Source organism: Leopardus geoffroyi, chromosome A3 (genome assembly GCF_018350155.1).
Source record: "Leopardus geoffroyi isolate Oge1 chromosome A3, O.geoffroyi_Oge1_pat1.0, whole genome shotgun sequence".
NCBI lineage: Eukaryota > Metazoa > Chordata > Mammalia > Carnivora > Felidae > Leopardus > Leopardus geoffroyi.
In genome coordinates this window covers 94,286,824-94,309,896 of record NC_059336.1, presented here as the reverse complement: position 1 = coordinate 94,309,896, position 23,073 = coordinate 94,286,824, and positions in this window count along the sequence as shown.

Here is a 23,073-nt window from a genome sequence, read left to right as displayed (position 1 = left end):
CCTTCTCATGTGTCCTTACATAGCAGAGAGAGAGTTGTTCTCTTCTTATAATGGTGCGAGTCCTACTGGATTAGTTCATCAACCTTTGATTTAATATAACCTTTACCACCTCCTGGCGGGTCCTGTTTTCAAATACAGTTTGGAGCAACACAAACATTCTGTCTACAACAAGGTCACTGTTAGTACCACAGTCTAACATTTGACTGGGGTTGCAGGAGAGAAGAGAGAACTTGGGGCAGAAACAAACAAACAAAACCCCCCACATTATTTAAAAAAATAATAGCCCCAAGTTTCCAAATATTAAGAAATAAAGACACTTAGAGATACAATATGATTAATGAAAACCAAACAAACATGCCAAGACACTTTATAAGAAAACAGTTGAAAGCCAAAAAAAAAAAAAAACAAAAAAAAAAAAACAAAAACAAAAACAAAAAAAACGAGCTAAAGGTAAAAGCATCAAGAGAAAAAGCACACTTCAAATAGGGGAAACAATGAGATTCATTGAACTACTTTCTCATCAGATACTACAGATGACAGAGGAGAGTGCAACAGTATCTTAAACTGCTGAAAGAAAAAGAAAGAACCTGTCAATACAAATCCTATATCCAATGAAATATGTTTCAAGAATGAAGGCAAAATAAATTTTCACATGTAAGAATACCAAGAGAATGGATTGCCAAAGACTTACACTAAGAAATCCTAAAGAAAGGAGGTAACATCAGTAACATGAAGGATTAGTAGGTCCCAACACTTGATTCCCCACCCCCCAAAAGAAACAACAAAATAAATAATAACTAAAAACTAATATATAGTGCTGGGAAACGTGTGGGCTACAATAAAGACACAGGAGGAAAGCTGAAGAACTAAAAACCAGAGGGTAGCTTCATGGAAAAGCCTAGGAAGCATTTTACCTGTGTCAAACCATCCCCTAGTACAGAGGTGTTCATCTATCAGGAGAAATGCCCTCAGTGGGATTTCGCCCACCATGAAAAGGAGAGCTGGACAGTAAGCCTCACTGTCGTGGACATTTGCAGCCTTTGCTACTGAGGACTCCCACAGTCTTCACTAACGCTCGTCCCAGCTGATAGAGCTGCTAGGCATCCCTGCCTCTGTGTCTTCTCCTAGCAGCTAGAGCTACCAACTGCAGTAAGGCATGCCTCTGTCCATGCCCCAGTTACGACCCATTCCCTGAGATCTGGGTGCCACAGAGCCTTGGCATCTATAGGGCTGGAGCTACTGCTGCTTTGAGTTCCACCTCTGGGACTCAGGTCACGTGACCCAACATGACCTGGGCTGAGCTGCCCCTGCTCTGCATCCATCTTCCAGGTAGCTACATGTGGCCATCACAGAAATGTTCTGCTGTTGTTCTGGGACTGTACCCTAGCACTAGACTTGTGACTTTGACTCAACATCTCCAGGAGATCCTGCTATTGTACCTTCCTCTCTGGGCCCAAGACACCACTGCTATCTGTCCTCCCAGGGCCCATGCTCCTGCTGTATTCCATTCCCCAACCCCACCCATGTCACGGTGGAGGGACCCAGACCCTGATTACACAGCAGCTCTGCATACAGCCACAACTCAGGCTGAAGGAAGTGCCCCTGGGCCTTGAGAGTTCCATATGCGCCTATTTCCAGGACCCTACCTCCACTGCCTCTGTGACTATATGTGTGCCAGACTGTGTGTGAATAGAGATCCCCTCAGCCAGTACTGATTCCCATTGGCCAAATAAAAAAAAGGGAAGAGAACCCCAACAGCTTTCACCCCTTAGGACCCCAATAGCCATAGCTGCCACTGCCATACGTGGGACCTCCATAGTCCTGGGCAATATCTTTGCTGACGTTGATCTCAACTGATGAAACCTCATGGAGACTATGCTGCTGTGTACCTCCCAGGAATCAGAGATGCTGCACTGTACCCCACTCAGCCAGCACCTTCATAGCCCACCACCTTCAGGTGAAAGTCCTTCCCCACCAAAGCCACTGTGAAGAGACTGGAACAGTCAATGGTCCCTCACATATGCAGCCATAAATGCAAAGCCAACAGAAACATGATTAGTGTGAATTTGCTTCTGGGCTCTCTATCCTGTTTCTTTGGTCTATGTTTATGACAATACTATACTGCTTTGATTACTATGGCTTTGTAATATAGTTTGAAATCAGAAAGTATGATGTTCTTTCTCCTTCGTTCTCAGTATGCTTTGGCTATTCAGGGATTTTTGTGATTCCATAAGAATTTTAGGATTGTTTTTTCCTATTTTTGTAAAAAAAATGCCATTAGAATTATATTAGAGATTGCACTGTATCTATACATAGCTTAAGGTAGGATGGATATTCTAACAATATCAATTCTTTGAATCCATGAACATGAGATAGCTTCCATTTATTTATGTCTTCTTTAGTTCTTTCATCAATGCCTTACAGTTTTCAGTGTACAGATCTTTCGCCTCCTTGGTTAAATCTATTTTCAAGTATTTTATTGTTTTTCAATAAATTTTTACAATAAATAAATTTTTTACAATAAAATTTTATTGTAAATTATTTTCTTTATTTCTTTTTCAGATGATGTATTTTTAGTGTATAAAAACACTGCTGCTTTTGTATGTTGAATTGTATCCTGTACACTTATTGAATTCATTTTTTACTTCTAACAGTTTTTAATTGAATCTTTAGGATTTTCTATATATATAAGATCATGTCATGTGCAAAGAGAGGTAATTTTGCTTCTTCCTTTCCATTTTGTATGCCTTGTACTTATTTTTCTTGCCTAATTACTATGATTAGACTTCCAGGGATGATGTTGAAGAGAGTGGTGAAAATAGGCATCCTTGTCTTACTTCCGATCTTAGAGGAAAAGCTTTTAACCATTCACCATTGAGTATGATGTTAGCTGTAGGTTTGCAGATGACAAGTGAAAGTACGCTATTGCAAGAGTCATTCACCATAAATGAAGTTGTGTAATATCACTTAAATGTAGACTGTAATAAGTTAAATATATTCAATAAACCATAACATTCTTAAAATAATAATCAGAGCTTTAGCTAATACACCAGGATAATTTGTAATAATAAAAATACTCAATTAATTTGGGGCACCTGGGTAGCTCAGTCAGTTAAGCCTCTGACTCTTGATTTTGGCTGCTTGGGATTCTCTCTCTCACTCTCTCTCTCTCTCTCTCTCTTTCTCTCTCTCTGCCCCTCCCCCACTCACACATGTGTGCATGCTCTTTCTCTAAACAAATAAAGAAATAAACATAAAAAATACTCAGTCCAAAAAAAGGGCAAAGGACAGTGGGCCATATAGAAAACAAATTGATTATAGACTTAAATATAATCATCTTCAGAATCATATTAATAGTAAACCAGGGTTCAGCAAATTTTTTCCGTAAAGGACCAGATAGAAAGTGTTTTAGCCTTTTTAAGCCATGTATTAAAAGCTGAACTCTGCTACTTCAGCACAGAAGTAGCCATAAGTGATGTGTAACTGCATGTATGCTGGTTAGATTTGGCCCACAGGTCAGATTTGCTCCCCTGGCAATAGGTTTCTGATTCCCAGTCTAAACATCTCACTTAAAGAGCAGATAATGTCTGATTGGATAAATAGCAAGAAGTGACTTTTTATGATTACAAGAAATGTGCTAATTTAAATATAAAGATATAAATAAAATAAAATAAAATAATGGAAAGGATAAAATATGCTAATGTGAATGAAAGAGTGCTTAAATCCCATGAGTCCATTTTGCACTATAACTCCAAAGTAACCTTCAAATTTTGTCATGTGGCAACAAAGGACTTAGAAATCTCCCTTGCTTTTCTGCGATTACTCTTCTCAAGGTCAGGGTTATTTGCAGGTAGTTATAGGCACGCAGGGACTTTTTTTCCCCATCACGGTAAAGCATTCCAAAGTGGTAGTGGTGGGCTGGAAGACAAGACACATTGCTCTTACCTGTGACTTTTTCATAAATCAACTTAATAAAGCCTTGCTCCAATATATCGAGGAGCCTGGAATAACTGAAAACATTAGGTCTAATTTAAAAAAAAAATTTTAATGTTTATTTATTTTTGAGAGAGAGAGAGAAGGAGAGACAGCACAAGAGCAACTAAGCAGGGGAGGGGCGGAGAGAGAGGGAGACAGAGAGGAGAGAGAGAGAGACAGAGAATCTGAAGCAGGCTCCAGGCTCTGAGCTGTCAGCACAAGAGTACAAACGGGGCTCAAACTCAGAACCATGAGCTCATGACCTGAGCCAAAGTCAGATGCTTACCTGACTGAGCCACCCAGACACCCCAAAAACATCAGGTCTAGAAGTGAACTTTGCCCTTGGAGAGGCGTGGCATCTCCAAATCAGATTTTCTCTGGGGAAAAAAAAACAAAAAACAGCTCTTGAAATTGTCAATTTTACTTTTTTTTCTTTCTTTGTAATTATTTTCTCTTTGCCTTATTTCCCTTTCCTTACACTTATTATGTTCATTTTGTTATTCTGTTCTTAATTGCTTAAAAACTTGATTTTGTGTATTTCTATTCATTCATTTCATAATTAAAATACTTGAATTTTGTATTAAATATATTTTGATTTTCTTTTCAGTTTTGTTATTTTCTAAGTAATCTGTAACTGGAAGTAGCTCTGCTAATATCAATGATGTATTTAAAAGGTTGTTTTTAATCCAAATGTTTTTACTATGACTTTTGTGGACTGCATTTGGAATTTTATTATTAATTACTAATTAGTTCTATTGTGGTCATGGAATATAACATACATCAAATTTTAAAAATGTAATGAGGTTTAATTTGTTCTTAGTTTTTAAAAAGTATAAAATTTCGAACACATTAAAAATATATACATTTTGGGGAGAGTATAATTGAATTTATTAGCACATAATAAATACTCAGATATTTCCCAGCACTGTACTGAGATGTCATTTTAATTATTATGCTTTTAGCTACTGCAATCAATTTTAAAGATTAAAAATATGTTATTAACAGTAAATTGTACGTTATGTATATTTTATCATAAAAATATACAGATGAAAAGATGTCTCATGTACACTCCATTATATGAAAAAAACACATTACATTTAAAATTGTGTGCATACATTTGTGTGTGTGCTATAACTGCATATCATGATTTTTTGCTGTTAATTCTTCATTAAATACCGTTTTAACTTTTTGTGTTATCTGACATATGTCTCATAGTTATTATATTAATAATAATTTTTTTTTCAACGTTTATTTATTTTTGGGACAGAGAGAGACAGAGCATGAACAGGGGAGGGGCAGAGAGAGAGGGAGACACAGAATCGGAAACAGGCTCCAGGCTCCGAGACATCAGCCCAGAGCCTGACGCGGGGCTCGAACTCACGGACCGCGAGATCGTGACCTGGCTGAAGTCGGACGCTTAACCGACTGTGCCACCCAGGCGCCCCTATATTAATAATAATTAATAGTGAAGCAGGTCTCTAGTAAACCCAGAAGATAAAAACTTGGCCAGGACAGGTAATGTTTTTGTTCTCACAAAATATACCATCTAGTCAGGAAATAGAAACAAACACAGATACATTATGTGTGTGTGTGTTGCACATGCATAAATATGTGTATATACAGATATATCTGCTTGTGTTTGTATATGTATGGTATATTTGTATGTGTGTCTGCAAGTATTTGTTTAAATACACATATGCTTATACATATATACCTATAATTTGTGCATATAAGTATAATTATTTAGTTATGAAATGTTGGGTAGTACATTTACATACATAATTACTTGGAAAAACAAAAGGTAAGGTAAAGAAATAAGAGTGTAACAGACTTGAATGCTTTAAGATGAAAGGAAGACTTCTCTCTAGAGGTGATATTTAAACGGAGTCCTACATGAAGACAAGTCAATTATGGGAAAACCTAGAGCACAAGCATTCCAGACAAAGGGAGCAGAAGATGCAAAAGCCCCTAGGTGAAAATGAGCTTGCAATGTGTAAGAACAGGAAGGTCAGCATCAGGGTAACTATAGTTATTGTTACAGTAGCAGGAGACAAAATCGTAGAGTAATATTATCAGATTAATGTTTTAAGTAAATCTCTGTGGGCAATAGCCAAAGCTGGAAAAACAGTTTGAAAGCTATTGTATTTGTCTGAGTGAGCAATTTTTGTTTGGAATAGTGGTAACAGTGGGGGTGAAAAAGCGTAGTTAGATCTTAGATATATTTTCAAGATAAAGCTGACAGCTCTTGCAGATTGATTGCATATATTATAAGAGCAATAGTGGAATTACAGATTTTAGTCTGAGCAACTGAGGCAAAGGTGATGCCATTTTTTTGAAATGGGGAACAACAGAAGAAAACATGTATTTGAGCAGAAATAAGATTTCTGGTTTGGTTGCTGTTGTTGTTGCTTTTTATTTCTGTATGTTACATTTGAGATGTACAGTACGTATGCCAAGTGGAGAAGCCAAGTAGGCAGATGGATAGATGACTTTGAAGGTCAAGAGAAAGGTCAAAAGAGAGGTCAGAACTGGTGATGTAAGTTTGAGAATCCTTAGGGTGCCGATGGAATTTAAAGCCTTAGGGCTTGATGAGGTCATCAAAGGAGAGAATGTAGACCTAGAAGTCTGAGAATGAAGTTTGTGCATGTATTGAGTAGAAGGGAATCAAGAGAAATCTAGAAAGAAAAGTAAATGAGACAGAAAAAAACCCAGAATACTGTGGTTCAGTTTCATAAAAAGAACTGAGAGAGGAGGAAGAGGAAGGAATGTGAAGAAAAATAAGGAAAGGAGAAAGGAGGAGGGGGTGGAGGAGAGGCAGGGAAGAGAGAAGAGATCACTTGCAATTACGATGTGGAAAGTTTTTAATGTTGAATCACTGATGTTCATTCAGTATGTGGACAATCAACTTTAAGAGGTTTGCTTTATATGTATTGCTACTTTTAACCTCCAATATGGTAGAAATCAATGTCTGTATATTACCACAGGCCTATGAACTTTGATTTCTTATTTCTGATTCGATCACAAATATGAATAAGTAGTTGTTTGTGTTTTAGTTTTGAAATGAATTAAGGTCCATTATTAAATGGAATGATTCTAGGCTCTGGTCCCATGTTGATTATTTCAAAGTTTTAATCACCCATTAAGTCATTAAGGTGATTGTTTTTCCAATGGGTGATGATGTAATTAATGATTTCAGTGGGTTTCATCAATCATATTCAGAAAGCGAATTCCTAATACTCTCAAAACGCAAATCAAATTCTTAATTCCTTTTATTCTGTCCTATCTAGTGATGAAAAATACTTCAGTGTCCACTTGGAAGTGGCTGAGGATGCTTTATTTATTTATTTATTTATTTATTTAGCTGGTAAGTGATGTAAGCAGGGACCCAGTTTTTATATGGATGACGTTTGTTGAATTGATTGAAGTCACATCAGGGTTATAATAATTCCTGGAATATTCTGATATGTTTCCTGAGAAAATTATATCTCCATTTGTGCAGCCTCGCAGCCAACTGACTATAATAATTACTATATTCTGTTATTTGCTGATATGTTATTCCTATGACAGTTAATATTTTGAATATTTATATGGAAATCGATGAAGTGAAATATATACAAAGGGTTTAATACTCTATATTTATTTTTTATAGGTATCCAAATTACAAAAATAATTTATAAAGTCTCAGATTTATAAAGTCTCATAGCCTACATGCAAAATTGTTGATTCAACACATGGAGAGACACTTAAACATGATTTTTTGAACCTCTTCTCAATATTCCTCTCCTATTCCTCATGAAAACATGGAGTCCCCAGTTTTTAAAGCTGCGGCATATGAGGCCTCAATCACCTAGTTTAATAATGGATATGACAGTTTTTTCTTCAAAAGAGGCTTTGTGCTATCTTTCATTGGCTTCTAATGCTTTAAGTTTGAGCCTCTTCAAAATTGAGAATGTTTCACAGTTTTGTTTTTGTTTTAATAAGAAGGCATTTAAATTGTAAGGAAGGACAAAATGAAAACCAAGTGTTTACAGATAAGGGGGATTTCCAATGGTAGAAAATGGAATGAGATGTGTAAGTTGAGCCAAAGAAGAGAGGAATCTAGGTAAGAATTGTTGGTTTAGTGCACCTTTTAGTGGTCTGAGCAATAGAATAATCCTAATAATACCTGTTAATTCTTTATTGAACCCTTACTATGTGTCAATTACTACTCCAAGTGTTTTATATGAATCAGCAGGGATTCTTATGAATAAGCCGGGATTTCTCAATCTCTGCATTATTGACATTTTGGGCCAAATAATTCTTTGTTGTGGGGGGCTGTCCTGTGCATGCAGAATGTTCAGCAGTATCCTTTCACTCCACCCATTAGATGCCAGTAGCAACACATTTATCCCCAGATGTAACAACTGAAAATATCTCTAGACATTTGTTGAAGTCTCCCTGGGAACAAAATTTCTTCCTACTTAATATTCACTGATTTAAGCCCTAAAACAATTTTATTAAACACTTATTTTTGTTCTTTCCATATGACCTTTAGCAAAATTCAGATAGAGTTTCAGTACCTTTCCCAAGATTATGCAGCCAGTAATTAGATACCTAGAATTAAAATCTAAGCACTTGAATGCCATTACTCATGTTCTTAAGCACTGTACTATACTATTTCTCATTGTTTCTCCAATATAACTCATTCTTTCTTCAATATAAGCAAGAGATTATACAACTGAAAAAAGAAATTAACAAAAGAAGGCTTTGATCAAATACCAATTTGTGATATTCCCTAAATATGTCACACTTATTCTAAGAAAGGAGAAATTAGTTGGGTAGTGGCTGAGAGAGACTGGAGGAGATACCCCTTGAGCTGAACTTGGATGGGAGGTGGGCTGAAATCCAATAGAAAACATCATTTAGAAAACCATACCATATTACACAGTAATCTTTCATGTATCCATTTACAGATATTGTGAGTTGAATGTATTTCCCTAGGTTTTATACATATGAAAAATAAAACAAACAACAAAATATTCAAAAAGTCCCAATGCCAGAAGAAGTGGCAGTCCTATTTGGGTTTTTTGCTTGCTTGTTTGTTTGTTTTTGTTTTGTTTTTTACTACACAAATTACATCATTTGACTTCCCCATAATTCATACTATAGTCTGGAGCTTTGAGATAATACATTTGGTGGTATAAAAGTTGCACTTGTTGATTTCATAACAGTTATTTTTTGTTATGTTGGTTTCAAAAACTATTCATATACTTATGCTGACTATAATTTTTCAGTCAGAGTAGTTATGAGCCCCCAGAGTATTCTAAATGAGCTTAAGCACTTGCTTTTAGTTCCTAACTCGCATGCATGGAAAACATTAGGGGGCATTTATAGGGGATAGATAGTAACATATCTCCTACAAAACATTCTGGGAAATCAATTAATGAGGAGCTATAATGTCAATCCACTTTGGGATGGGATGTAGCCAATTCTTGAGTAATGTGTGTTCTAAACATAAAAGCCTTCCTTTCAGGAATCTCTTTCACTTGCTATTAGTGCTGACAGATTTCTGTCTGTGGTAAGTATGGAATGAAATCAGCATCTAACTTTCCTTTTCTGAATTTCATGTCCTTGATAGTTACACTTGCAGTTATGAGTGGAGTAGAGATTACATGCAACTGAAGGTAAATGTCAATCTACATGTTCAAACAGCAAACAAACGCTGGGTCAGTTTCTTTTTTGCACTCTGGTATCCAGGAGACCTAGGTACTAATCTCCGTTCCACAACTATCCATCTGAACCATCCTGAGGAAATGACCTGACTTCTCTGAAATACAATGTCTTCATCTGTAACCTAGGAGTTCAATTATTGGATTTTAAATTACTAAAAAAAAAATCTTAAGAGAACTGTATTTGGTGGAAGAGATGATAATGAACATGGTATAGTTGAAATTCTGATGAACAGAGTCATTAATCTTTCACAATATCTGAAATTTCAATCTCACCTTTTAAGTTTTTGTTTGAAGGACATTGAATTTTTGTAGATTTGTTCTCAGATTTGTAGTGGGATATGGATTTTGCTATTAAATTACTTATATTTTCATTAATTAAAAATTGAGGCCTTGAGGGAATAAGGAAATTTCTAAGAACATATAAAATTCCCCCATAAATAGCCTTCCCAGAAACTCTAAACCCAAAGCAACCAGGAATGAGGTATGGATAAAAATAAGTATTGAACCTGAGTTGGAACCTGAATTTCATATTGGATATTTTTCATTGGTTTCTAAGTCAATTTCATATAGGGATTTAGGATTTCTGATTTTAGGCAGACACTCATCCTAAGTGTCTAGTGACCCATCCTATGGGTCTACTGATTACTACAGAAACTGAAGAATCTGTTGCAAGATGTCTAGGACTCCTAATAGGGCTAACAAATCCAGAAAGAAAATCATCCTCAATTCAACACACAGGATAGAAGAAGAGACACTGGAACATGTTTGAAGGAAGCCCACATGATACACACTACCAGAGGTTGCCCATATTATACAAGTAAGTCCACTCTCATTAATGGAATATTTCAAGGATGCAGAAGAATTACATGTAGCATAATATACACCAAAGTATCATTAAGATTAAAAAAATGTAAGTTATTTTTTTCCATATTCACTATAGATATTTTTTAAGAAATAAACATGACAAAGAAACATGTTTCTCTGGATTCTTTCTGAATTTCCTTTATGTCCAGTGAAGTCATTGTGACCTTCATATTTCAATATACTTATGGTACCTGTATTGTCCATAATAATACTATACTTTAGACAGAGTAAGCAAAGATACAAATTAATAATTCATGTGTTATTAAAATTTACATTAAAGACATCATTTTGCAATTTCTTGTGATCATTTAACATTAGGTTTTTTTTTTTTTTTTTTTTTTTTTTAAATTTTTTTTTTTTTTTTTTCAACGTTTATTCATTTTTGGGACAGAGAGAGACAGAGCATGAACGGGGGAGGGGCAGAGAGAGAGGGAGACACAGAATCGGAAACAGGCTCCAGGCTCTGAGCCATCAGCCCAGAGCCCGACGCGGGGCTCGAACTCACGGACCGCGAGATCGTGACCTGGCTGAAGTCGGACGCTTAACCAACTGCGCCACCCAGGCGCCCCTAACATTAGGTTTTTGACAATTATCCAGTATAGATAGATAGATAGATAGATTTAATTCAATAACCGCATTTCTGCATAGCATTTCGTTGTATGAATATGCCATAATTTATGCATTAAAATGTTGATAAGTATTGAGATTACATCTAATTTTCTGGTTTAGTAGAGATTTCTGCAATGAACATCTTTTTGTACATGGCTTTTATTTCAAATGTGTAAAGGATTCATATAAGGAACAAATATCAAAGTGAACTTTCTGGTCATAAAGTATACATGTTTTTAACTTACATGTTAGCTTTCCAAAGTGATTTCAGTAGTTTGCACTTTCTACAATAGAATATTAAAGTTCTCTCTACCTCTCTCTCTCATCCTTGTCAATAATTGGTGCTATCAGACTTTCAATTACTCCCAGTCTGAGAGCTGTGAGATCTAATCTTGATATTCATTTCACCTTGCTGTTCCATATTTTTTGATATTTGATATTTTCATCAAATTTAAATTCATTTTAAATACATTTTTAAAGTTTATTTATTTATTTTGAGAGAGAAAAAGAGAAAGAGAATATGAGCAGGGGAGGGGCAGAGAGAGAGGAGAGAGAGGATCCCATGCAGGCTCCGTGCTGTCAGTGCAGAGCCTGATGTGGGACTCGAATTCACAAACTGTGAGATCATAACCTGAGCTGAAACCAAGAGTCAGATGCTTAACCAACTGGGCTACCCAGGCACCCCATCAAATTTAAATTCTAAATAATCAGTTACTGTAATATTTATTTCTGCATTTAGCTAACAGCTATTGGGGAAACAAAACAAAAAAAATTGGACTTCCCACAGGAAGTGGGTAGGAAGCAGAGCAAAGTCCACATCCATGGGGCCCTCTCATGGCAAGGACTGGCAACTGAGTGTGGGCCTGCCAGGTCAACTGTACCCCTTCCTGGAGGACTAGAGGCTTGCAGATTCTGAGGCTGTGTGGCCCCTCTCTGTAACCTGAGAGCAGCAGCCCCAAGCCCATTCCACTACACCTTGACTTTAGAATAGAAAAATGACCTATATCACCTTTGGGAAGATTTACTGGCTATTTGCAGAAGGTATATAAAATACAAAAACAAAACAAAACAAAAAAAAAAAAAACCAAACATCTAGACATTCTGGACGTAAAATGATGAGAGATGTATGGTAAATAGAATTAGAAAATCTCATGTCTTGTAAGGGCCCTTTTGTTTAGAAAAATCATAGAAAAGAGATGCCCCTGGAGATTACTCTTGGAAAAGGAATTGTTAGACCATTTCTGGAAGTGATGATGGGAGATGAAGCAGAAGGTGGTAAGGAGGAAGAGAAAAAGGGTTCTCTGCCAGACTGCTCATATTTAGAAGACATCTTCATATTACAATTATTGTTTTGCGTGTATGTTTTTTCCCTCACTACTGTATATATAGTTGATAACTCTAAGTATTTAAAAATGTATATTTAATGTTTCTAGATATTTCTTGAAGTGCCTGATGTATGTTAAAAGATGTACTAAAGTACACATTTTATATATTTCTTTTGCAAAATTCAAATAAAATGCAGTTGACCCTTGAACAACACCAGGGCTGGGGGCACCAATCCCTCCTTCAGTCAGAAATCTATGTATAACTAACTTTTGTACTGCCTCCCTCCCCGCAACTTAACTGCCATTAGCCTACAGTTTATAGAAGCCTTAAAGATAAAATAAACAGTTGATTAACACACATTTTGTATATTATATGTACCAAATGCTGTATTCTTCCAATAAAATAAGCCTTAAAAGAAAAATGTTATTAAGAAAATCATAAGGAAGAGAAAATAAATTTACAGTACTGTACTGTATTTATTGAAGAAAAAATGCACGTAAGCAGATCTATGCAGTTCAAAACCTCCTTGTTCAAGGGTCAACTGTATTGTCTTTTGAATATGGGTTTACTCCATGCAGACATAACATGGATGTGATATATTATTAACTCCATCCAGTTCATGCACTCCCAACTGCATGAGTTGGGCTGGCCAAGCCTCTTGCTCTCTTTCCAGCTACTGGTATAGCAGCCAACCTTCCGGAAGTGTTGCCAAGAAAGAGGAAAGAAGCTGGCATTAACCTGGCAAGTTGGTGGTTTATTAATCTTTGACCTGACCCTAGTGAGTCAGATGTTTAATTTTATGTCTCACTTTTATATGTTTTGCAGAAATTAGTCCTCTCCCTCCATTTGCTGCATGAGTGCTATGGTCATTTCTCCAACTATCAGAAACAAAATTGAGCCCTGGCTCACATCGGCCATCCTGGGAAGTGTAGAATTTGTTACCCCTTTAACAGTGGCAATTCTAAAATGTCTAAACAGAAAAGGCTGAGGAACACAGATAAGTGTTGAAATGGTGGATTGATAGATAATCTTTTTTATAGCTGCAATTCCATAGGTAGACAAAACAAAACAAAAACAAAGAAAAATCATTTGGTAGGTGTGAGAGAATTTAAACAGGTAAAAGCCATGCCTCAGCATTGCAGAGCTTCCCTGACAGCCTTCAAGAAGACATGGAAAATAGGAAATTTGCATGTATCATCTAAGGAAGAACTTTTTGGGAAACATATAATTCAATAATTTCTAGAATCTTTAGAAAGAGGGCATTTTCTCAGATTATAGTTCAACTTATTAGAGCAGCACAGACAGGGTAGATATGTTATAATGGATGCTTCAAGGAGAATTTTTATGAGAGGCAGGGATAGTGGAGGGAAGAATTCCTAATAGAAACAAAACTCTTACATCTCATCAGCCAGTACAGAATAAAGGTTTGAGCAGTAAGCTCTGAAAAATATCTCTGAGAATCTGGAGGGAAAGATACAGGTTTTCTTGTACTTTGCTTTGAAATTTTTATTTAAATTTTAAATGGTTAACGTACAGTTCAATATTGGTTTCAGGAGTAGAATTCAGTGATTCATCATTTACATACAATGATCAGTGCTCATCCCAACAAGTGCCCTCCGTAATATCCATCACCCATCTAGACCATCCCCACCCACCTCCTTCTATCAAGCTTCTACTTGTTCTCTACCTTTAAGAGACTCTCTTGGGGCGCCTGGGTGGCTTGGTTGGTTAAGCGTCCGACTTCAGCTCAGGTCATGATCTCACGGTCCGTGAGTTCGAGCCCCGTGTCGGGCTCTGTGCTGACCGCTCAGAACCTGCAGCCTGTTTCAGATTCTGTGTCTCCCTCTCTCTCTGCCCCTCCCCTGTTCATGCTCTGTCTCAAAAATAAATAAACGTTAAAAAAATTAAAAAAAGAGACTCTCATGGTTTGTTTTCCTCTCTTTTCCCCTCTCACCCCACATATTCATCTGTTTTGTTTCTTAAATTCCACATATGAGTGAAATCATATGGTATTTGTCTTTTTCTGACTGACTTGTTTCACTTAGCATAACACACTCTAGCTCCATCCACGTGGTTGCAAATAGCATGATTTCTTTCTTTTTGATACCTGAGTAATATTCCATTGTATTGATATACCACATCTTCTTTACCCATTCATCAGTTGATTTGGTCTCTATCCATAGCTTGGATATTGTTGATAATGCTGCTATAAATATCAGGGTGCAGGTACCCTTTGAATCTGTATTTTTATTTTATTTTATTTTATTTAAAAATTTTTAAACATTTATTTATTATTGAGAGACACATACAGAAAGAGCATGAGCATGGGAGGAGCAGAGAGAGGGGGAGACACAGAATCTGAAGCAGGCTCCAGGCTCTGAGCTGTCAGCACAGAGCACAACGCTGGGCTTGAACTCACAAACTGCGAGGTCATGACCTGAGCTGAAGCCAGATGCTTTACCAACTGAGCCACCCAAGTGCCCCTGAATCTGTATTTTTGCATTCTTTGAGTAAACATCTAGTAGTGCAATTCCTGGATTGTAGGGTAATTCTATTTTTAACTTTTTGAGGAACTTCCATACTGTCCTCCAGAGTAGCTGCACCAGTTTGCATTCCCACCAACAATGCAAGATGATTCCCCCTTCTCTGAATCCTTATCAACATGTTTTGTTCTTTGTGTTGCTAATTTTAGCCATTCTGACAGGTGTGAGGTGGTATCTCCTTGTGATTTTGATTTGTATTTCCCTGATGATGAATGATATTGAACATCTTTTCAGATAGCAGCACAACAGAGTGTGTCTGTTGTCATCTGGATATCTTCTTTGGAAAAGTGTCTATTCATGTCTTCTGCCAATTTCTTAACTGAGTTATTTGTTTTTTGGGTGTTGAATTTAATAATTTCTTTATTGATTTTGGATACTAACCCTTTATCTGCTATGCCATTTGCAAATATCTTCTCCCATTCTGTCGGGTACCTTTTAGTTTTGTTGATTGTTTCCTTCACTGTGCAGAAGCTTTTTATTTTGATGAAGTCCCAACAGTTCATTTTTGCTTTTGTTTCCCTCGCCTCTGGAGACATGTCTATTAAGAAGTTGCTTCAGCCAAGTTCAAAGAGGTTGCTACCTGTGGTCTCCTATAGGATTTTGATAGTTTCCTGTCTCACATCTAGGTTTTTCATCCACTTTGAATTTATTTTTGTATATGGTGTAGGAAAGTGCTCTAGTTGCATTCTTTTGCATGTTGCTGTCCAGTTTTCCAAACACCATTTGTTGAAGAGACTGTCTTTTTTCCGTTGGATATTCTTTCCTGCTTTGCTGAAGATGAGTTGACCATATTGTTGTGGGTCCATTTCTGAGTTTTCTGTTCTGTTTCATTGATATATGTCTCTGTTTTTGTGCCAGTACCATACTGTCTTGATGACTACAACTTTATAACATAGCTTGAAATCTGGAATTGTGATGCCTCCAGTATTGTTTTTCTTTTTCAGGTTGCTTTGGTTATTCAGGGTGTTTTGTGGTTCTATAACATTTTAGGATTGCTTCTTCTAGCTCTGTGAAAAATACTGGTGTTATTTTGATAAGGATTGCATTAAATGTGTAGATTGCTTTGGGTAGTATAGACATTTTAACAATGTTTGTTCTTCCAATCCATGAGCACAGATGCTTTTCCATTTCTTTGTGTCCTCTTCAATTTCTTTACCTCTGTAGTTAAGTTTATCCCTAGGTATATAATTGTTTTTGGTGCAATTTCAAATGGGATCCATTCCTTGATTTCTTTTTCTGCTGTTTCATTATTGATGTATAGAAATGCAAGTTATCTGTATGTTGATTTCATATCTTAAGACTTTGCTGTATTCATGTAGTAATTCTAGAAATTTTTTGGTGGAGACTTCTGGGTTTCTACATAGAGTATCATGTTATCTGCAAAGAATGAAGTTTGACTTCTTGTTGCTGATTTGGATACCTCTTATTTATTTTTTTTGTCTGACAAGGCTAAGACTTCCAGTACTATGTTAAATAGTAATGGTGAGAGTAGATATTTTTGTCTTGTTCCTGACCATAGGAGAAAGGATCCCAGGTTTTCCCCATTGAGGATGATATTAGCTGTGAGTCTTTCATAGATGGCCTTTATGATGTTGAGGTACATTCCATCTATCGCTACTTCATTGAATTTTGTTGTTGTTCTTTATTTGTTTTAATCAAGAATGGATGTTGTATTTTGTCAATTTTCTTTTCTGTATCTATTGAGAGGATCATATGGTTCTTATCATTTCCTTTATTAATGTGATGTATCATACTGATTGATTTGCAAATATAGAATCAGCCCTGGAGTCCAGAAATGAATCCCATTTGATCATGGTGAATAATTCTTTTAATGTACTGTTGAATTCAATTTACTAGTATTCTGTTGAGTATTTTTGCATTCATGTTCATCAGGGATATTGGCCTTTTTAGTGGGGTCATTGTCTGGTTTTGGAATCAAGGTAATGTTGGCCTCATAGAATGAGTTTGGAAGTTTTCTTTCTGTTTCTATTTTTTGAAACAGTTTGAAAAGAATAGGTATTAACTCTTCTTTAAATGTCTGGTACAATTCCTCTGGGAAGCCATCTGGCCCTGGACTTTTGTTTGTTGCGATATTTTTGATTACTGGTCCAATTTCTTTGCTGGTTATGGGTCTATTCAAATTTTCTATTTCTTCCTATTTCAGTTTTGGTAGTTTGTATGTTTTTTTTTTCCTGTACTTTCTACATGTAAAAATTAACATGGCTGGATTGAGACTTTTTAGTTCACAATCTTTTTTCTTCCTCTCTTGCAATCTTATAACTGTGCCCTAGACTGATACTTTCGCCTTGCTTTTGCCATTAACCATTTGTTCAGTTGTTTCTTTGTTTTCTTTCTTTCTTTCTTTCTTTCTTTTTTATTATTATTGGCACTTGTGTGATTAGTTTCCTTAATCTTGAAATTAAAATAATTCAGTAAGAAATATTTCATAGGAAACTCTAATATTAAGTTTAGCTTGGAGAAATGACCTATTTTCTTTAGATAAGGAAATAGTTCCCAAATTATTTCTTTAAATATTATGTCTCCTTATCTGTTCTTTTCTCTCTTTGAAATTTATAATATTCATATATTGAATTTCTGAGCTACTTCTTTCTATTTTACACTTCAGATGCATCTCTTTATTCTGGTTTAATTTTGTTTTCTATAGTAAACTCTACGCCATTCATTATCTCAATTTTATTTTTGAATGTCATATTTATGTTTTCATACCAGAGAAATCTCCCCTGATTTCTGAGTCATCACATTTTGTAGCTATCGTGACCTTCAGACCTTATTGAGAAATGTTCTTTAAAATAAAGACATGGTTTCAATGTTCTTGGTTTGTTTGATTTTTTGGGTAAGTTTCTTTCATAGCTCTGGGACTTGGATTGTTCCCCTTCTTTTGAACTAAATTTGCTTGTAGACCTAAAAGGATACAGTAAGTTATTGTCTTTTATTTTTTCCATTTTCCTATTTGTTTTTAATTAAGTGTTCATTTTATTGTTTTAATATATACAAGCAGAAATTTTGAGGCAAGGATGAATTTGCAGTATCTTATTTGTTTACAAGTTAGAAGGTTCTAAAACAATTAGCATTCTATAAAAAAAAATAGTATTCTGGTACCAAAAAAAAAAAAAATTGCAAAACCAACTCTTGCATTTATAGGTGTTTTTGATAGTTCTTTAAAGGATATAGTTTATTATGTTTAAAAAAGGGTGTGTGGGGCGCCTGGGTGGCGCAGTCGGTTAAGCGTCTGACTTCAGCCAGGTCACGATCTCGCAGTCCGTGAGTTCGAGCCCCGCGTCGGGCTCTGGGCTGATGGCTCAGAGCCTGGAGCCTGTTTCGGATTCTGTGTCTCCCTCTCTCTCTGCCCCTCCCCCGTTCATGCTCTGTCTCTCTCTGTCCCAAAAATAAATAAACGTTGGAAAAAAAAAATTAAAAAAAAAAAAAAAGGGTGTGAATTGAGGGGGCTTTGGAATTATGTCATTCTCATATCAGAGGTCCCTATTTTAAGGATATTGACCAGTAGAGAGAGAGCAACAAAAATGATGAAGGTGTACTGAATTATATCCAGCTACCCTAGAGAAAATAAGGCAGGGGAATAATAGAGAGGTTGCCATCCACTATTTATTTGAAAGGGATAATAAATTTATTCCATTGTGCTCCAAATGGAAGAAATTATAGTGAGAATATTTTGTTTAATAAAAGGAAGACATTTACAACATTTAGAACTCTTTGTTGCTAGAGTTGTTGAAGCTAAGGTAAGTTTGAATATGGGAGAGGTTGTATGGTGTTGAGTGGGAGATATCTTGCAAGATCTCCTATCAGTCCCTTTCCTTCTGAGCTCCTGTGGTGATTCCACTAAATATCATGTTTAATTCCACCAGAGTTTTAAGGTTAAAGAGCATCTGTTCTATTCCATTCAAATAAACCTTTATAATTAAAGGAGTGTTTGAATTGTAAAATCTGCAAAGTTAAATTTCATTGCATTTAATTTAGTAAAATTAAAATGCCTAGTGACATCCTGGTTAGAACATTAGCCATATTTAGACTGGTAATTAATGTCTAATTGGACACTAGTACTCAATTTAGTAGTAATGAAATAATGGCTAAAAATACCAACCGGTATTTAAAAAGATATGTGATATATATCCTGAAGCAATTTTCTTAAATGCCAATTATAATTTGACATTTAGAGACTGAGCGATGTGATTGCTGATGAAAGTTGTACTGTGATCCTATGGCACATGGCTATGCATTCTTATTTGAGGGATATGAAAATATTTTGCATAATTTATAGGTTTATTATTGAAAAATAAATATTTTACTTATGGGAAAAAGGGAGTTTTTAAATCAAATATACTTGTATAACAAAGAAACAAATAAATGACTTTTAAAAAATTATGATATTTTATAAAGAACTTTAAAATAAATTTATCTTTTGAATTTGAGCATATTTGGAATGTCTCTCTGTCATACAACTAGGTAAAGCAACATATTCTGTATAATTTTCTGTCTTATTTATGCAAAGAATTTGGAATTTGATTTCTAGTGCTGATTATGAAACAATTTTATATTGTCAGTTAAACACACACTCACATGCTTTAACAACTGCGAAAAAATACCATCTTTGTATAATATTTGATGAATCTAGTCAGAATGTGTTTTAGAAAGAAACTTCCATAATGTTTCTCAAAGTTGAGCCAAAGAATAATTTATTAATCAGAATTTTCCAGAGAAACAGAACCAATAGAGTATATATATTATTGAAAAGAAAACCACAGGCCCAAAATGGCATCACTTGGACAAGGCCAAGACAGCAAAACTGCACTTAATACTTAACCCAACTGCAGTTTCAACATGCCCCAGAAATGTCAGTCTCAGACAATCAAGTCAGGAATTTTCTGGTAAGCACCAATGAGGTAATCTGTAGCATGGGCCTTTTCTATTCCTCAAAGGAAGATGAGGTAATTTGCATGATAAGACCTCCTCCTACCCTTCCCCCTTAGGAAAGGTGATCTTGCCTGGAACAATTCTTTCTTTCTTTTTTGTGAATCACTTTCTTGCCACACCTTACTTTCTATAAAAATTTTCCATTTTGTACAACTCCTCAGAGTGCCTGTTAGAGGGGATGCTGCCTGATTCACGAATTGTTTCTTCAAGTCAATTACTAGATCTTCACATTTATTTGGTTTAGTTTTGTTTTTTAACTATTTAAAGTCATCAATTTATCATGAGATTACAGAAGCTGACAAGTCCAGAGATCTGCAGCTAAGTCAGTAAACTGGTATCTCAGAAAGTTGGTGGTATTGTTTCAGTGTGAAAGCCACAGGTTCAGGACCCAAGAAAAGCTAATGGTTTAGTTTGAGTCAGAAGGCAGGAAAAAACCCATGTGCCTGTTTGAAGGCTATCTGGCAGGCATTCTCTTACTCAGGGGAGGGTCAGTCAGCTTTTTTGTTCTATTCAAGACTTCAAATGATTGAATGAGGAGCACATACATTAGGGAAGGTAATCTGCTTACTCATTCCAATGATTTAAATGTTAATTTTTAAAAATTTAAGTATTTTAAATATTTTCTATTTATTTTTGAGAGAGAGACAGAGAGAGAGACAGAGAGACAGAGTATGAGCAGGGGAGGGGCAGAAAGAGACAGAGACACAGAATCTGAAGAAGGCTCCAGGCTCTGAGCTGTCAGCGGGGAGAGAGATGTGAGGCTTGAATTTGTAAACCGTGAGATTATGACCTGAGCCAAAGTCGGCCACCTAACCAACTGAGCCATCCAGGCACCCCAAATGTTAATTTCATCTAAAGACACCTTCAGAGAAACACCAGGAGAATAATGTTTGACAAAAATATCTGGGCACCCCATAGCGAGTCAAGTAGACACATATAACTAAGTGTAACAGGTAGTATTTTCAGTCAAGGTCAAACATATTTCACGGAAAATATTTGAACCGAATCCAACAGGACACTTTATTATTGTTACAAGCACATTGGAAACTTTTGAACACATTACTAATTTCTAAGCTATCACAACCATTTAAAAATCAACTAACCAAACAACAAAATCTATAAGTAAAGCCCACAGAGGTAACCTAACTTTATATAATGCCCAAGGTAAATTTTTTTACTACAAACTAAAATTGCCATCCCCCTGTCACCATCATCGTCATTATTTTAACATAGTTCTGATGAGGGAGCATAAGGCAAGCTGCGGGCAAAATACAAGCTAGCATACCCCACCCCTGCCACCCAGGTGGGATACGTGTGATATTCCTTGGATACTCCTGGCTGCCCAAGAACAAAGGAAAGGAAAGAAAACAAATGGTTAGCTGGTAGAGGTCACAGTCATGCAGGACTTGAGTCTCCATCACTTTGTAAATATCTTCATAAACTACAAGAAAAAGGCAATCTTATTAACAACCTAATCTTCAGAAACCTGTAGACTCAGTTTCCTAGAGGCCCAATATCACCCTCTCCTCCATGGTGATATGGGGAACAAAGGCAAGAAGGAAACGGCAGGCAAAATTAAATTTCCTTTGACCTGCAGCCCCTTAGCAAATAGTTGAGGCAGATACAGAGTATAACATTTCCCCAGGAACCCTCTACTGTCCTAATGTTAATACCTTAGAGGAAAAACAACCTTGGCTTGAGGCCTCAGGTATCTTAGGAGTCCTCTTTAGCATATCAAAGTCCTTCTGGAGGCCTCCCTTTTGCCGTTACTTCCACCAACTCTATTGTATATAACCATAATACAAATAGAGTTGTATATTACAACTCTATTGTATATAAACAACCCCAGTGTAGCTCTTTCTGCCCAGGGTCCTGTCCCCGTGCTTTAATAAAACTACCTTTTTGTACCAAAGATGTCTTCAAGAATTCTTTCTTGGCCATCAGCTCTGAACCCACACCATTCCAAAACCCCATCAGTTCCAGAATGTTTCCTGGATTTTATTTATTTATTTATTCATTCACTCATTCATTCATTCATAGTTTATTTCTTTATTTTGAGAGATAGTATAAGTGTGTGTGTGTGTGGGGAGAGAGAGAGAGAGAGAGAGAGAGAGAGAAGAGAGAGAATCTTAAGCAGGCTCTGCAGCCTGACCTGGGGCTCAAACTGAACTGTGAGACCATGATCTGAGCCGAAACCAAGAGTCAAATGTTTAACCAACTGGGCCACCCAGGTGCCCCTTTTCTGGATTTTAATAAGAATTATGATTAGGTGATCTATTAAGAGTTGGGGGCGTAAGACCCTACAGAGTACTGTATAAGGCAAAGATTTCAGGTGACTAGTTGTACTGATTGTTTAGCATATACTTTCAAAAATATTTGCAGAAGATGAAAGCTTGTTTCTCAAAAGGCAAACACTGTAGTTCTAGGTTAACATGACTTTCTAGGTGAGTTCATTTCCAATGGTTTTATTGGGCAGTCTCAGAGGAACATGACAGTATTCAATATAGAGGTAAAAATAATGCAGTTACTACACCATTTAGCATTTAAATATATGCTATTTATTTTGCTGTTGCTTCACATGTATTTGAGTATTCAGGCTTTATGTACTTCAAAAGGTTTAATGTGGCCCATACCCAGTGTGATGTTTGACACATTATAGGGGCTCAATTAATACTGGCCATTTGGTAAGGCTGTGGACCTGTATCTGCGACATATTTCTATGGAAGTGAATTTTTTTTATTTAAAACTTTTTTAATGTTTATTTTTGAGAGAGGGAGAGGGACAGAGTGCGAGCGGGGGGTGGGGGTGAGGCGGGCGGCGAGAGGGAGACACAGAATCCTAAGCAGGCTCCAGGCTCTGAGCTGTCAGCACAGGGCCCAATGCTGGGCTCAAACTCATGAAGGGTGAGATCATGACCTGAGCCAAAGTCTGCCACTTAACCGACCGAGCCTCCCAGGAGCCCCACAAGTGAATTATTTTTTAGATTCCAAAACAGTTATGCACAGCCAATAAATCATTAGACCAACTGACAGTAACATAAATGGCTGTGATTAACCCAAGAACAAGTAAGCTCTAGAAGACATTTCTTGTTCACT